The 19,118-nt window shown below is 36.9% G+C and overlaps 1 protein-coding gene and 1 pseudogene across 2 annotated transcripts in view; one reads left to right on the plus strand and one right to left on the minus strand.

The window, feature by feature from the left end:
* Window positions 1-19,118, minus strand: part of CFAP299 (cilia and flagella associated protein 299) — a 593,714-nt gene that overhangs the window by 524,535 nt on the left and 50,061 nt on the right. The window lies entirely within an intron of this gene.
* Window positions 448-906, plus strand: LOC132366719 (dynein light chain 1, cytoplasmic-like; annotated as a pseudogene).

Consider the following 19,118-nt stretch of genomic DNA (forward strand, 5'->3'; position numbering starts at 1 on the left):
TATCATCATAAAATAGTTTCCATCTTTTTGTTTTTAGATTTTTCTATCTATAAGTGAAATTTAGACATTCTTTCCTTTATTCAACAAATATTTATTTTCAAAAAATGTTCCTATTCTCCTAGAGCTTACAATTTACTGCCAGGGAGAAAAATAAATGAGTCTGTGAATGTAGCACAGTATCATAGGAGGTACTAAAGGAGGGTTATCCAGAGCCACGATGGTGGGCAGCAGCTCGGACACTCACTAGAAGAACAAGCCACTCCCCAAACAGAACTTTTGCAGCCACATATCAATGGCATTCAATGACTGCTGAGCTGCCAGGAGCAGAATTCAAATTATAGGGTTAATAGGCTGTGACCCTGATAGATGCGCCACGGCTTCAGTAGGGACCGCTCCTCTCTAAGGGTCTGAGCCTCACCAGCCTCTCCCCCAGGAGACCGCTGCAGTCAGCCAGCCGCTGCTCTTTGGTAACCATGTGTGACCGAAAGGCCGTGATCAAAAATGCCGATATGTTGGAGGAGATGCAACAGGACTCGGTGGAGTGCGCTACTCAGGCACTGGAGAAATACAGAGAAGGACACTGCTGCCCATATCAAGAAGGAGTTTGACAAGAAGTAGAACCCCACCTGCCACTGCATTGTGGGGAGGAACTTCGGTACTTATGTGACACATGAAACCAAACACTTCATCTACTTCTACCTGGGCCAAGTGGCCATTCTCCTGTTCGAATCTGGTCAAAAGCATGGACTGTGTCACACACCCAGTGATCCATCCAAAAACAAGGACTGTAGCCTAAATTCCAAATATCACAGGCTGAAATCTTCAGCCTTGCCCAAGGGAACACCTCAATCTTTACTGTGTTGCTTTGTACAGGGCATACTCTGTACTAGTTTGTTGTGGTTATAAAGCAATTAGCAAAACAAAACAAAACAAAAAAACAGGCCATGACCCTGAAGATGAAGAGGCTTCTATGATGTCCAGGCAGCCCACACCTCAGGAAGACTAGGCACGGATTTCCCACATAACCAAGTGACTGCCAATCCAAACAGAGAGCCAGAAATAGAAAACGGGCTTTAACTCAGCGGCTTCTCCAAGCCTATTAAGAACAATGAAGAAAGAGGAGGAAGAGGAAGGGGGCCGGGGAAGGGAGGAAGGAAGGGAGAGAAAGAGGGAAGGAAGAAGGGAAGGAGGGGAAATGGTGAGGGAAGAAGGAGGGAGGGAAACCCTGCAGAGATGTGGTTCCTCTGCTCTGGAGCCCTACATTCCACTGAGGACTTACCGCATGCCAGATACCATTCCAGGTACAGAGCAAAACATGAAATTTCCTGCCCATGGAGCTCACATTCTAGCAGGAGAGGAGCTAGCAAAAGTACAAAGGAAGTAAAATACTTAGTATGTTAGACAGGGATAAATGCAATAAAGAAAAACTTAGTAAGGAACATAAATAAGGGGTGTATAATTTTTCAATAGGTCCGGGAAGGTTTCACAGAAGTGAGTTCGGGAACAAACCTGAAGGATGTGAGGGAGTGTGCCATGAGTAAATCTGGGAGATGAGATTTCCAGCAGAAGGCCCTCGGGCTGAACCATATATGGTGTACTGGAGGAACAGCATGGAGGCTAGAATGGCTGGAGTTGGGAAAATGAGGGGTAATGAGATCAAAAAGACAATGGACTAGAGATGTGTTAGAAGAGAAAGAGAAGTGAGCGATAGCTCTTAGATTTTTGGCTGGGGTTACCATTTACTAAAATGGAAAAGCCTGCAGGACAAGCCAATCCGGAAGGTACAATCAGGACTTTATGTGTATCAGATATTAAAGAAGATATATGGAGTGAACAATTCCATACTGAACCTGGAGATCAAGGGAGAGGTCTAAGTTGGAGACTAATGAATAGGCAGTTGTCAGAGTAGAGAGTGTATTTAAAGCTAAGCTAATAAATACAATCATCAAGGATGCAAAGAAGACAAGGAGGAGAAGAAGTTCAAGGACAGCCGTGGAGCATGTCAATATTAAAAAATCAAGAAGATAAGGAGGAACCAGCAAAGGAAATAGAGAATGAACAGACAGAGAAGAAAACCTGGGGAAATCCCAAAACTAAGTAAAGAAAGTGTTGCAAAGTATTGAAAAAGATCAGCTGTGTTGAATGCTGCTGTAAGTCAACTAAGATGAGAACTAAGAATTAGCCATTGGATTTGTTTGTTTATTGTCTTCTCTCCTGCTATAATGTAAACATCATTATGGTAGGAAGTTTTTCCTGTCTTAGTCATTAGTAAATTCTGAGGGACTAGAACAGTGTCTGGTACATAATTCATGTTCAATAAATGCATATTAATAAATGAATGAATCTCTGTTGTGAATATAAACATAAAAATAAAAAATAAAATGAAACGTGTTTTATGATGGTGAAATGCTTGTAAACATTGTTAGAAAGAAAAAAGTAGAACTTTGCTATAAAGCTTCAGGCTCTACATAGCACCAATTTAACTACAAAATGCAGAGAGAGTTGATAGTATACAGGAAATAAAACTTGGAAATAAAACAAAAATTTGCACCCCTAATTTTTGCTTTAGCATCCAAATTACTTATTTTACCTAAACCTTGCATATTTACAAACATGGCCATTTTACATAATGTTTTGCAATGACACATTACAAATTACAGCTCTTAATCCCAAATCAACTTCTTTCAAAAAGCAATATTTAATTCTATTGGGAGACACTGAAGAACTCCACTAGAATTACACTAGTTGTTCAACATTTCACAGCCTGCTTGAAATCAAGCAGGACCCTGTGGGGCCCTCCCAGGTACAAAAGCCTTTTCATGTCCCCACTTTCATTTGTAGGGAAAACACTTCAGCCTCCTAAACCTTTCCTGAGCTTCAAAGGTCAGATTCAAACAGTTACTAAGCAGGGAAGTGAAGGAATGCAGAAACAAAGGAAAAGCAGTCAAACAATAGTGCAGCAATAAGGTCCTAGCTCCTCCTCAAGGGATGTACCTAACTATCTTTGAGTTCTTCTGCAGGAAGTAAGGACTCCACCCAGGTGGAGGATGGTAACTTCAGGCTGAGCACAAGATCCCTGGAGCACCGCCCTGTTACCTCACTGCCAACCAATCAGAAGAAAATCACACACCCTGCAGTCCGCACCCCAAATTCTGCCTTTAAAACCTCTTTCCTGAAAACCATCATGGAGTTCAGGTTTTTTTAGCATGAGTTGCCTGTTCTCCTTGCTTGGCCCTCACAATAAACCTTTCTCAGCTCCAAATTCTGGCATTTCGGTTTGTTTGGCCTTACTGTGCGTCAGTCACACAAACTTGGATTCAGCAACATGCTCACACTCTTAAAATCAAATTTTAGACTCACACTATAATAGCCAATCTGAGTCTATACTCTCTGAATACCACTATAATATTTTCCATGAGGCAGAGTCTATAGTTCAAAATGACATAAAATTTCAGCACTATAGCCACCAAAATAAATTAACAAGTGAAATGTTGATGGCATAGTAAGAGTACAACAGTAACATGTCATTAAATGAAGTTAGAGCAGAAACATTTCTAAGAAGTTCCTACTTAGATTTTATCCTGAGATATACAGATATTTCTATAACTTACCAATAATATAATTGGCATATTATCAAAGATACAAATTCAACATATATTTTCTCACCAATTTTTAGGCAAAAGAATATTTGAGTCTTTCAATTAAATGTGTCCCATTGTTTCAACAAGTCTAATGGAGAGTCATCTTATTCAGATAAATAACTCTAGAGCAATTAGTTAGTCCCAGCTGATGACTGATTTTATAATATTAGTTGAATATTGGGTGGGATGCAAGGAAACCTACCAGAATTTTCCTAGGCAATTTGCCAGAGAGAATTCTTGTCAAGAAAAACAGTGCTGTGATTTCAACTTTGAACCCTGAACTGTACATTGTGTGAACATGTCAAATACTCATCCCCCAAATAACCTCATGCTCTTTCTGAAAATCTTGCCAAATGCAATGAATCTGATTTAGTGGAAAAAAAATTTTAAGGCCAAGAAAAATATACACGTTGTATATGGAGTGTCAGTAATTCCGGAAATATTAGTTTACCTCTATTTATGATTTCACTTTAAAAGAATGCAGTGTTGTTTCTGCTGAAAATTTTTTACCATAATTAATTCATTTTTCTCCCAAGGAAACATTTTCTTCATATGTTACTACATTTGTACATTATTTTCTTAGAGTAATTAATTCAGCTTTTTCAAACATGATGCTATTAAGGTCAAGGTTTCAGATTTTGCACCCTCACCCATTCCTCATTCCCAGGCAGATCACTTAAATTATTAAAATTACACGCTGGGACCTAAATCCTGCCCACATCACTTTATAGACTACAGATAAAAAATGGTCCCTCCCTGTTTTCAATATAAAATAGACTTTTTATAAAAAGATGTTGGATGGATAGGAATAGTGGAAGAATGAAAATAGAAATTTTATGGAATTAAGAATCAAACTAGAAATAAAAGGACAGTCATTAATGGGAAGTTCTGTGATACAGAGCCAAGGAATAGCATCAGAACAGGTGTCTGAAGTAACAAAACAGGAGTAAGTTTGGCTGTTCAACAAACTGCTAAAAATGCATCCCTTCAATTTCTGTTGTTTTTTGGGGGGGAGGGGGTAAACACCTTCTGCAATGGCCTGCTCTCTAGCATATTAACCTTACTAATTATTGTCCAAGAAATGTAAAGTTCAAATGAAGACTTATCCCTTAAAATCATCTGATGATTCTTATTTTTATTTCATAATATCTAATATATGGCAACTAGTCACTATTTAGTAACCATTTGTGAATAAATATAAACAGACCAAAAAAAAACACATCAGGAAACTAAAGCAACAATGAAAAATAAAATTTGAATCTGCTATTTAATATAAAAACATAAAGAGTGTGACTTCCCCTGCCCTTTTATACAAGTTATAATCATTATAGGTAGTTGAAATAAAAACAAAATGTGCTAAATGCCTTCACCCATATATTATAATGTATCTTTATATCTTGTTTAGATACCTAAATTGACGTTTAATGCAGTACCTTGATTTGGGAAAGGAAAAACTACACAAATGGTGGCAACTACCTCCTATAGAAGAGTAGGTCTTAATCTTACAAAGGTCACAAACTCTTTGAAGACTGAATTTTAAAACAATGAGCCCTTTCTACAGAAATGTGCACATCTTACACAAAATACCATATCCAATTTGGGGACTGTTCATGCCATTCATTAGAACCTGAAAAGGTCCATAAGATGCAGACTAAGAGAACTTTCTATAGAGGAGATGACAGTAAAGTTACAGATTTGTTATTAACTTTAAAAAAGTCAAGAAAGATTAATTATATCAGTGCATAGTATAACATCCCACATATTGTAGAAACCAAATAAATTATTTGTAACTTATATTTCCCAAGCTAAAATTGGTTTTAATAGGCATTAATAGACTAAAACTTATTAATTGGTGATATGCAAAGTAAAATAAAATGAAATATATTGAAGAGGAATTATGTAGGTAAATAAATTTGGATTATTTATTTATGTAGAATTATATAGTTAAATGCTAGATTAAACAAAGTTAAGCAAGAATTTCTTTACTACATAACTTTTGAGAGTTGTTACTATATAAATATACAAAAATGGGATAGATTATGTACCATTTTCTCAACTTATTTTGACCATGAAGTCCCCTTTTCCTCAAAACACCTGTTACCTGTTGCTGGAAATTACTTACGACAGGTGTAGTAAGAGCTACAATTGCTTTTATTAATACTGAATTTTGAATAGAAATAAATCTACATTTAATTTACATTTTATTCCTCTTGAAAGAAACCAAGATATCAGAATAAAAGAAAAATAATATATCTGAGCAGATTTCTTAGAAAATTTCTTTAGATCAAAACATGAGAGAAATTCAGAGAGGTAAGGCAGAGTCACAGGTAACAGTGAGGCAGGTTGAGCCCAGCAGAGAGGGACCCTGCTAAGAGGGTGAGGGTAGAAAATTCAGTGCACATATTGTGGGGCTAGAGCAGCCCTAAAAATGGCACCTTTTTCCACAATTCTTCCCCCAGTGGGAATGTTTTCCTCTACTTTTCACAGACACTGTGTATATCAGCAGGAACCCTGAAGCAAGGATACAGATACTGAGAAACAGAAACTAATTTTTTAAATGTTATATTTGGTTTTGGAACACATTTTGCACTTCTTTCAATAAGCATTCCAAATTTCTTACCATTAATAACTGAAACAAAATGAGAAAGAAACTTAATGAAAACAAAAATGACAAGAACTAAAATACTGCCCTACTGGCCAATGAACTTGACCCTACTCCCATACCTTACCCCTGACTGAGGACGGAGATTATTTTGTAGTTCCTGCGCTCAGCAGAGTGGCACTGATATTACCCCATCTACAGCACTTTATCTCTGATTTATATTTTATAAGTAATAAGTGGGGCAGATGACTGGTAGTTAAGCTAGAATGAAACAAGGAAGAGGTAAATGAACTATTAGGTAACTGATGTTGAAGCAAAAATTGTAACACTGTCTGACTGATTAAATGCATGCAGAGGAGAGGTTTAAAACAATTATGTTATAAACAAAGGAAAATAAAAGGATTAAATGGTAGGTAAGGCTTCTATATTTAACTCAAACGAGAAAAATGATAATAGCAGCAGATTGTGATAAATTACGTATATATCAATATAATTAATCTAGAGCGACCACCAAAAGGCTATGCAAAAAGACACAATCAAAAACAATACAGATGCTGGACACCCTATGCCAAACAACTAGCAAGACAGGAACAAAACCCCACCCATTAGCAGAGAGGCTCCCTAAAATCATAATAAGGTCACAGACACCCCAAAACACACCACCAGATGTGGACCTGCCCACCAGAAAGACAAGATCCAGCCTCATCCACCAGAACACAGGCACCAGTCCCCTCCACCAGGAAGCTTACACAACCCACTGAACCAACCTTAGCCACTAGGGACAGACACCAAAAACAACGGGAACTACGAACCTGCAGCCTGCAAAAAAGAGACCCCAAACACAGTAAGTTAAGCAAAATGAGAAGACAAAGAAACAAACAGCAGATGAAGGAGCAAGGTAAAAACCCACCAGACCTAACAAATGAAGAGGAAATAGGCAGTCTACCTGAAAAAGAATTCAGAATAATGATAGTAAAGATGATCCAAAATCTTGGAAACAGAATGGAGAAAATACAAGAAACGTTTAACAAGGACCTAGAAGAACTAAAGAGCAAACAAACAATCATGAACAACACAATAAATGAAATTTAAAATTCTCTAGAAGGGATCAATAGCAGAATAACTGAGGCAGAAGAACGGATAAGGGACCTGGAAGATAAAATACTGGAAATAACTATTGCAGAGCAGAATAAACAAAAATGAATGAAAAGAATTGATAACAATCTCAGAGACCGCTGGGACAATATTAAACGCACCAACATTTGAATTATAGGGGTCCCAAAAGAAGAAGAGAAAAACAAAGGGACTGAGAAAATATTTGAAGAGATTATAGTTGAAAACTTCCCTAATATGGGTAAGGAAATAGTTTAAAAAGTCCAGGAAGCACAGAGAGTCCCATACAGGATAAATCCAAGGAGAAACATGCCAAGACACATATTAATCAAACTATCAAAAATTAAATACAAAGAAAAAATATTAAAAGCAGCAAGGGAAAAACAACAAATAACACACAGGGGAATCCCCATAAGGTTAACAGATGATCTTTCAGCAGAAACTCTGCAAGCCAGAAGGGAGTGGCAGCATATATTTAAAGTGATGAAGGAGAAAAATTGACAACTAAGATTACTCTACCCAGCAAGGATCTCACTCAGATTTGACGGAGAAATTAAAACTTTACAGACAAGCAAAAGCTAAGAGAATTCAGCACCACCAAACCAGCTTTACAACAAATGCTAAAGGAGCTTCTCTAGGCAAGAAACACAAGAGAAGGAAAAGACCTGCAATAACAAACCCAAAACAATTAAGAAAATGGTAATAGGAACATACATATCGATAATTACCTTAAGTGTAAATGGATTAAATGCTCCAACCAAAAGACACAGACTGGCTGAATGGATACGAAAACAAGACCCATATATATGCTGTCTACAAGAGACCCACTTCAGACCTAGGGACACATACAGACTGAAAGTGAGGGGACGGAAAAAGATACTCCATGCAAATGGAAATCAAAAGAAAGCTGGAGTAGCAATTCTCATATCAGACAAAAGAGACTTTAAAACAAAGACTATTACAGGAGACAAAGAAGGACACTACATAATGATCAAGGGATCAATCCAAGAAGAAGGTATAACAATTGTAAATATTTATGCACCCAACATAGGAGCAGCTCAATACATAAGGCACATACTAACAGCCATAAAAGGGGAAATCGACAGTAACACAATCAGAGTAGGGGACTTTAACACCCCACTTTCACCAATGGACAGATCATCCAAAATGAAAATAAATGAGGAAACACAAGCTTTAAGTGATACATTAAACAAGATGGACTTAATTGATATTTATAGGACATTCCATCTAAAAACAACAGGATAAACTTTCTTCTCAAGTGCTCATGGAACATTTTCCAGGATAGATCATATCTTGGGTCACAAGTCAAGCTTTGGTAAATTTAAGAAAATTGAAATCATAACAAGTATCTTTTCCGACCACAATGCTATGAGAGTAGATATCAATTATAGGAAAAAAATCTGTAAAAAATACAAACACATGGAGGCTAAACAATACACTACTTAATAACCAAGAGATCACTGAAGAAATCAAAGAGGAAATCAAGAAATACCAAGAAACAAATGACAATGAAAACACGATGACCCAAAACCTATGGGATGCAGCAAAAGCAATTCTAAGAGGGAAGTTTATAGCAATACAATCCTACCTTAAGAAACAAGAAACATCTCAAATAAACAACCTAACCTTACACCTAAAGCAATTAGAGAAAGAAGAACAAAAAAAACCCAAAGTTAGCAGAAGGAAAGAAATCATAAAGATCAGATCAGAAACTCATGAAAGAGAAATGAAGGAAATGATAGCAAAGATCAATAAAACTAAAAGCTGGTTCTTTGAGAAGATAAACAAAATTGATAAACCATTAGCCAGACCCATCAAGAAAAAAAGGGAGAAGACTCAAATCAATAGAATTAGAAATGAAAAAGGAGAAGTAACAACTGACACAGCAGAAATACAAAGGATCATGAGACATTACTTCAAGCAACTATATGCCAGTAAAATGGACAACCTGGAAGAAATGGACAAATTATTAGAAATGTACAACCTGCCAAGACTGAACCAGGAAGAAATAGAAAATATAAACAGACCAATCACAAGCACTGAAATTGAAACTGTGATTAAAAATCTTCCAACAAACAAAAGCCCAGGACCAGATGGCTTCACAGGCGAATTCTATCAAACATTCAGCGAAAAGGTAACACCTATCCTTCTCAAACTCCTCCAAAAATTTGCAGAGGAGGGAACACTCCCAAACTCATTCTACGAGGCCACCATCACCCTGATACCAAAACCAGACAAAGATGTCACAACAAAAGAAAACTACAGACCAATATCACTGATGAACGTAGATGCAAAAATCCTCAACAGAATACTAGCAAACAGAATCCAGCAGCACATTAAAAGGATCATACACAATGATCAAGTGGGGTTTACCCCAGGAATGCAAGGATTCTTTAATATATGCAAATCAATCAATTTGATACACCATATTAACAAACTGAAGGAGAAAAACCATATGATCATCTCAATAGATGCAGAGAAAGCTTTTGACAAAATTCAACATCCATTTATGATAAAAAAAACTCCAGAAAGTAGGCATAGAGGGAACTTACCTCAACATAATAAAGGCCATATATGGCAAACCCACAGCCAACATCGTCCTCAATGGTGAAAAACTGAAACCATTTCCACTAAGATCAGGAACAAGACAAGGTTGCCCACCCTCATCACTATTATTCAACATAGTTTTGGAAGTTTTAGCCACAGCAATCAGAGAAGAAAAAGAAATAAAAGGAATCCAAATCTGAAAAGAGGAAGTAAAGCTGTCACTGTTTGAAGATGACATGATACTATACATAGAGAATCCTAAAGATGCTACCCGAAAACTACTAGAGTTAATCAATGAATTTGGTAAAGTAGCAAGATACAAAATTAATGCACAGAAATCTCTTCCATTCCTATACACTAATGATGAAAAATCTGAAAGTGAAATTAAGAAAACACTCCCATTTACCATTGCAACAAAAAGAATAAAATACCTAGGAATAAACCTACCGAAGGAGACAAAAGACCTGTGTGCAGAAAATTATAAGACACTGATGAAAGAAATTAAAGATGATACAAACAGATGCAGAGATATACCATGTTCTTGGATTGGAAGAATCAACATTGTGAAAATGACTATACTACCCAAGCAATCTACAGATTCAGTGCAATCCCTATCAAACCGCCACTGGCATTTTTCACAGAACTAAAACAAAATATTTCACAATTTGTATGGAAACACAAAAGACCCCAAGTAGCCAAAGCAATCTTGAGAAAGAAAAACGGAGCTGGAGGAATCAGGTTCCTGGACTTCAAACTATACTACAAAGCTACAGTAATCAAGACAGTATTGTACTGGCACAAAAACAGAAATATAGATCAATGGAACAGGATAGAAAGCCCAGAGGCAAACCCACACACATATGGTCACCTCATCTTTGATAAAGGAGCCAAGAATATACGATGGAGAAAAGACATCCTCTTCAATAAGTGGTGCTGGGAAAACTGGACAGCTACATGTAAAAGAATGAAATTAGAACACTCTCTAACACCATACACAAAAATAAACTCAAAATGGATTAAAGACCTAAATGTAAGGCCAGACACTATCAAATTCTTAGAGGAAAACATAGGCAGAACACTCTATGACATAAATCACAGCAAGATCCTTTTTGACCCACCTCCTAGAAAAATGGAAATAAAAACACAAATAAACGAATGGGACCTAATGAAACTTAAAAGCTTTGCACAGCAAAGGAAACCATAAACAAGATGAAAAGACAACCCTCAGAATGGGAGGAAATACTTGCAAATGAAGCAACTGACAAAGGATTAATTTCCAAAATTTATAAGCAGCTCATGCAGCTCAATATCAAAAAAACAATCAACCCAATCCAAAAATGGGCAGAAGACCTAAATAGACATTTCATCAAAGAAGATATACAGATTGCCAACAAACACATGAAAGGAGGCTCAACATCATTAATCATTAGAGAAATGCAAATCAAAACTACAAGGAGATATCATCTCACACTGGTCAGAATGGCCATCATCAAAAAATCTACAAACAATAAATGCTGGAGAGGGTGTGGAGAAAAGGGAACCTTCTTGCACTGGGAAGGTGGGAATGTAAATTGATACAGCCACTATGGAGAACAGTATGGAGGGTCCTTAAAAAACTAAAAATAGAACTACCATATGACCCAGCAATCCCACTACTGGGCATATACCCTGAGAAAACCATAATTCAAAAAGAATCATGTATCACAATGTTCATTGCAGCTCTATTTACAATAGCCAGGACATGGAAGCAACCTAAGTGTCCATCGACAGATGAATGGATAAAGAAGATGTGGCACATATATACAATGGAATATTACTCAGCCATAAAAAGAAACAAAATTGAGTTATCTGTAGTGAGCTGGATGGACCTAGGGTCTGTCATACAGAGTGAAGTAAGTCAGAAAGAGAAAAACAAATACCGTATGCTAACACATATATATGGAATCTAAAAAAATAAAAAATAAAAAAAAATGGTCATGAAGAACCTAGGGGCAAGACGGGAATAAAGACGCAGACCTACTAGAGAATGGACTTGGGGACACAGGGAGGGGGAAGGGTAAGCTGGGACAAAATGTGAGAGCGGTAGTGTATATATGGACATACATACACTACCAAATGTAAAATAGCTAGTGGGAAGCAGTCGCATAGCACAGGGAGATCAGCTTTGTCCTTTGTGACCAGCTAGAAGGGTGGGATGTTGAGGGTGGGAGGGAGACGCAAGAAGGAAGAGATATGGGGATATATGTATATGTATAACTGATTCACTGTGCTATAAAGCAAAAAGTAACACACACACACACACAGAGACACAAACAACAATACAGATAAATCAAAATCAAGTTCTAAAACAGGTTTAAGAAATACATAGGAATATAGGCAAAAGAAAACAAGAAACAAAAAATAAAATGGCAGACTTAAACCCCAACATATCAATACATACATTATATGAAATGGCCTAATATACTTATTAAAAGACAAAGATTGGCAGAGTGAATTAAACACCATGGACTAACTATACGCTGTCTAAAGAAACTCCCTTTAAATGTAACAATATAGGTCAGCTGGAAGTAAAAGGATTAAAAGAGATATATCATGTAAACATTAATCAAAGGCAAATAGGAGTGGCTCTATTAATATCACATAAAATAGACTTTAGAGCAAAGAAAATTACCAGAAACAGAGAGACACATTGTCTAGTTATAAAAGGGTAAATCGACCATGAAGACATAACAATCCTAAATGAGTGTGAACCAAATAACAGAGCTGCAAATTATGTGAATCCCAAACTGCTAGAACTGAAAAGAAAAAAAAGTAAATTCCAAAGTATACTTGTAGACTTCAACACTCCTCTCTTAACAATTGATAAAACCACCACCAAACAGAAAATCAGCAAGGACATAGAACTTGACAACATTATCAACCAACAGAATCTCAACATTTATAGAACAGTTCACCCAACAACAGCATAATACACCTTCTTTTCAACTGCCCAAGAAATATACTCCAAGATAGACTATATTCTGGGCCATAAAAACAAGTCTTAAAAATTTAAAAGAATTCAAATCACATGCAGTGTGTTCTCCAAAAAGAGATTAAGCTAGAAATCAACAAGAAAGATAATGGGAAAATCTACATACACCTAGGAATTAAACAACACACTTCTAAATAGTAAATGGATCAAAAAAAGAAAGGTTCAAGAGAAATTAAAAATACATTGAACAGAATGAAAATGAAAATACATCATCAATTTGTGGGAGACTGCTAATAGTGCTGAGAGAAAAAATTTGTAGTGTGAACGTAATGCAGTAGAAAAGGGGAAAATTCTCAAATCAATAATTTAAGCTCCCACCTCAAGAACCTTGAAAAAGAAAAACAAAATAAACCCTGAGCAAGCAGAAGGATGAAAAACAGTAGAGAGCAGAAATCAATGAAATTGGAACAGCACAGAGAAGCCAGGATGGGTCCACACAAATATAACCAATTGATTTTTGACAGAAGTTCAAAAGCACTTCAATGTAAAAAAATCACCTTTTCAATAAACAATGCTGGACAATTAAACATCCATAAACCAAAAAATAAAACTCACCTAAGTCTCACTCTTTATACAAAAATTAGCTCAAAATAGACCACAGATTAAATGTAAAATATAACACTATAAAACTTTTGGAAGGAAAAAAAAAATCCTGAAGATCTAGGACTAAGCAAAGTGCTCTTAGTCAACACCAAAAAGAAAAAATGATAAATTGGAACTTATCAAAATTAAAATCTTTTTTTCTGTAAGAGATCATATGATAAATGTGAAAAGACAAGCTATAGTCCAGGAGAAAACATTTACAAACCACATATTTACCAAAGGACTAGCCTAAAATATCTAAAGAACTCTCAAAACTCAACAGTTAAAAAAAAAATCCAATTAGAAAATGGGAAAAAGACATGAAGAGACATGTCAACAAAGAAGATATACAGATGGCAAATAAGTACAAAAAATTTTGTCCAGCATCCTTAGCCAGTAACAATGCCTTAAAACCACAATGAGATACACCTGCAAGAATGGCTGAAATAAAAACTAGTAACACACCCACATGCTGGCAAGGATACAGAAACTCTGGATCTCTCATACTTTGCTGTTGGGAATGTAAAAATGATACAGATACTCTAAAAAGTGTGGCACATTCTTTAAAAACTTAAATGTGACTACCATATAACCCAGCAATTGCACTGCTGGGCATATATCCCAGAGAAATAAAAAATTACATTCACCAAAAAACCTGTACACCCATGTTTATAACAGCCTTATTCACAACAGCCAAAACAACCCAGATATACATCAATGGGTAAATGATTAAACAAACTGTGGTACATCCATACCATGAATAACCACCAAGCAATAAAAAGGAATGAACTTTTGATACAATGACCTCAATGAAGCTTCAGAGAATTACACTGAGTGAAAAAAAGCCAATCCCAAGGTTACATATTGTATTATTCCAGTTACATAACATTCTTGAAATGACAAAATTATAGAAATGAAGAACACATTTGTGGTTGTCAAGGGTTATAAGGAAGGAGTGGTAGTGAGTGGGAGTGGCCATGGCTATAAAAGGGCATCAGGAGGGATCCTTGTAGTGATGGAAATGTTCTGTATCTTGACTACATCAGTGTCAATGTCAAGGCTATGGTGTGTTACAGTTTTGTAGAATGTTGCCATTGAGGGAGAATGGGTAAAGGGTACATGGGATCTCTGTATTATTTCATACAAGTGCAAATAAATCTACAAATATCTCAAAATAAAAATTTTAACTGAAAAACATTTACATAAAGAACAATAAATATGCTACCAATCTTTATTACCAACAGAAAATTAAGAGATGCTTGTGGAAATTAATACATGAACCTTAGTTTCTTTATTCAGCTCCATCACCTGTCTTGATTTTATCTGGGTTTTATCTCTGAATTTCGTCTAAAACCAACCTCTTCTGCCAAAGGCCCAGACCAATTCTGTGTGCCTCTAGCTGGCTGTATTCCACATCGTCTCCCAGCAATGCAATGTGGTCCAGAAAGAAAGCAAGAAATTTATGAGCTTTTTAAGTATTTGCTGACCTTTATCTTCTATGCAAAGGTACTATTCTGAATCTTTTTTAAATCCAGTGAATCATGAGTACAGACCTGTCAGAATGGACACCAGACCATGAAAGCCTAGGTAAATATTCAGCAAACAGCTCTGGGGTGGGGGTGGGGGGGATGGTTGGGGAAGTTTGTGGAGTTTGCCAACTTGTGAACATTCCTGCTACGTTCTATTTCAAGCTACCAATGAACCTGGAAGAGATATGCAGAATTGCCTCTTTTGAGTGAATATATGATACCAAGGATTGAAAAACGAATACTAAAATCCCTAAGATTTTGAACTTCAACCTTTAAAACTTACGATGAAACTAGGAGGTATGCGTGAATTGAAGTAAACTTATGTGGTGTTAAATTAAGTAAACAAAGAAGCCATCAGACTGCAGTGGTACTAATGTCTGGGTGGCCTATGTAAGCAAACCAAAATCTCAGCCTGTAAATGCCTCATGGTTTTGAAATCAAAATGCTAAGCACAACCAATCACAAACAGTCAGCAGGGCTTTAAGCTATAGCCAATCAATAATTTCCTTTCTTTGCTTCTTCATCCTCTCTAGGTAAGTCTTTCCCCTGGCTCCTGTCCAAGGAGTGCTCCTAACCACTTCTGGTTTGGCACTGCCCAATTCAAATCAATTTTTGCTCAAAAACACTTTTAAAATTTTTAATATGTCTCAGTTTATCTTTTAACAGTGGTCACTCAAAATTGGCCTCATTTTTTTTTTGAGTATCTCTTGCTTAGTAGCTTTAATGATCAAAGGCAGGTGAGTGCTGCAAGTGTCCTTTTCTACAACTCACCACCAGAATATGTGAAAAACAAAGTTAGCTTCACAATGAATTTCGCCACATGTATAAACATTTATAGCAAGGAAGCACAAACCCAGGTCTGTAAGCGAGATGAAGTCCTCACTTGCCCTTGGGCTCTCCAGGAAGAGCCTCATATTAAAGATTCAGAGACAAACACAGCATTCTGTGGGCAGGATGAGCTGATCTGAGTGCCTAGCTGAATCACACAATGGCCCATCCTTTAAGTGCTGGGACAAAGGACTGAAGGAAAGTCAACATATCTGTATCAATCCAAAGGGATCAAGCTGATGGATGCTCCTAATTTTTCTACCCCAACCATGCAAAAGTGGTGGTGCTTTATAGTATCTACCCAATCCACGTAAATTGAAAGCTCCCATTTAATCAATGAAAATTTTTGTCTAAAATCACTTATGCTAGTCAATAAACCCTCTCTTGCAGAGTCAGATAATTGTCTCTTTGAATGCTAACTAACTTCCTTTAGCCCGTGGATTCCTGATTAGGTCATTTCAAATGTTAACAGTTGTGGTTTTAAAACAATTTACAGGACTTCCCTGGTGGTGCAGTGGTTAAGAATCCGCCTGCCAATGCAGGGGACATGGGTTCGAGCCTTGGTCCAGGAAGATCCCACATGCCGCAGAGCAGCTAAGCCCATGCGCCACAACTACTGAGCCTGCGCTCTAGAACCCTCGAGCCACAACTACTGAGCCCGTGTGCCACAACTACTGCAGCCCGCATACCTAGAGCCTGTGCTCCACAACAAGAGAAACCACCTCAATGAGAAGCCCGCACACCACAACGAAGAGTAGCCCCCGCTTGCTGCAACTAGAGAAAGCCTGCGTGCAGCAACGAAGACCCAACGTGGCCAATAAATAAATAAATAAATTTATTTATTTAAAAAAAACAATTTACACATATATATCACACTTTCTATGCATAAGTATTTAAAAGTAACTTACAGACAATACAACAAAAATCACCTTTTAGATCTGTTGCAACATTTTACTTCAGGAAAATGTATTTTTTAAAATGCCAGAATATATGTGGCATAAATGTGCCTTTTTGTTAGGGAAAAGCTCAAAAGACTGAATTAGCTTCAAAGAGCTGAAAATGGCATTTTGGTTCATTTGATTCTCACATTAAATAGTAACCAACCTATTTAAATAATCAGTGTATTTCATAATTTCTTTGAGAAAATTTATTTGAATATGTACTAAATATTATACTACAAATGATAGTAGCTAATATTTATTGAACGTTTACCTAGTGCCAGGCCTTGTACTAAATACCTGACACAATTTACCATCTCATTTAATCCATACAGCAACCCTCTTAGTAGGCATTATCACTTCCCCCATTTTATGTATAAGAAAACTGAGGCTTAGAACTTTTAGTACCTTCTCCATGAATAACCTGTTAAAAAATGATGAAATCAAGGTTCTAACTCAGATATTCTAGTCCCAAACACCTGCTCTTAACCACTACCCAATGTTTTGTATGTTAAACAAGCACTCCAGGCCCTCTCCCTGGAGATTCTGATTCTGCAGGCCTGGGGGACCTAAGAATCTACATTAGCAAGAAGTCCTCCTGTAAGCAGATGTGATAGGGGGTCCCTGGAGAAAGAGAACCAGGCATGGCTTTCTTGACATAAGAGAAGCTATTTTGGGCCTGAGCCATTTTGTGATCTAAGCCGGGCCACGGTGCTTGTCCTTGAACAGATCTCAGTAATTAATGATCCTTAGGGAAGTGAGGGAATTCAGGAACAAAGGAAAAGCAGTCAAGAAACAATAGTTCAGTGATAAAACAGAGTCCTAGTTCCTCCTCAAGGGATATAACATAACAATCTGATACATATCTTTGAGTTCTGCAGGAACTAAGGTCCTCACCCAGGTGAAGAATGAATGATGATGTTGACCTTTCCTGACTTCAGTCAAGCTAGAGCTTGGCCTCTGAAGACCTCTGCCCCACTTCTATGCTGAATTCTCCTCTGCTGAAACCCCTTCATGAATATGCATGATGTTTAGTTTAAAACTTCCCCAATTTTGCTGTTCAGGAAGACATTACTTTGGGAAATATCCCTGGTGTTCTCCTTACTGCTGCAAGTAATAAATACTTCCGCCTCCCGATCTTTGGCTTGGTTGTGCCTTTTGTCTTGACACTCACCAAGGTGACACACCCAGAAGATTCTTATGAACAAGCAAGTTTGGGAAATCCCACACTATGTTATGCTGAATCTCTGAAAATTCTAACATATATGTAACCTAATTTCTAACATATATTAACCTAAATTCATACATTTTATTTGTTTTCTTTACATCTGTATTGGATTATAATTGCTTTACAATGTTGTGTTAGTTTCTACTGTACAACCAAGTGAATCAGCTATATGTATACATATATCCCCATATCGCTTCCCTCTTGAGTCTCCCTCCCACCCTCCCCATCCCATGCCTCTAGGTCATCACAAAGCACGGAGCTGATCTCCCCGTGCTATATGGAAGCTTCCCACTCGCTAGCTATTTTACACATGGTAGTGTATACATGTCAATGCTACTCTCTCAATTCGTCCCACCCTCCCCTTCCCCACCTGTGTCCACAAGTCCGCTCTCTACCTCTGCGTCTCTATTCCTGCCCTGCCACTAGGTTCATCAGCACCACTAAATTCATACATTTTAGTTTTTTTGTGTACTTTTTTACCTGAGGATGAAGAACAGCAGATACTTTTTCATCTTTACATATTCTACACCTTTTGAGAAAAACTCCATATTAGAGAACTCCAAATTCCAATATAAAGAAAATATCTAGAGTCTTCCAGAAAACATAGCAAAACATAATGCACTGATCATATTAAAATATACAGTAAAAAATAAAGGCTAATAACTTTTTTTCCCTTTCATAATTCCTTTTAAAAAATAACTGAAATAATCTCTATTAAATAAGCATTGAATATGTTCAGGTAAAGAAATGTGGAAACAGTCAACATGAAACAAGTCTAATATTTTTAAAAAGTCAAGTAACAAGAAGAAAACTGACAGCCCTAGGAACTCTGTTAAACCGTCTTTGGTTGTGTTGGGGAGGAAGTATCATTTTCCCTCCACCTTTCCAGGTTCTCAGTTGAGATCATCTATAATAAAACACAGATTAACAGGAGAAAACAAACAGACGCTTAATGCTATGTATACCTTTTATAAATATGGGAGATACCCAGGAAAACTGAGTACCCAGGAAATGGCCCAAGCACTGCCTTAAATACCATCTCCACCTAAAGACAAAAA

The sequence above is a fragment of the Balaenoptera ricei genome, chromosome 5, assembly GCF_028023285.1.
Source record: "Balaenoptera ricei isolate mBalRic1 chromosome 5, mBalRic1.hap2, whole genome shotgun sequence".
NCBI classification, from domain to species: domain Eukaryota; kingdom Metazoa; phylum Chordata; class Mammalia; order Artiodactyla; family Balaenopteridae; genus Balaenoptera; species Balaenoptera ricei.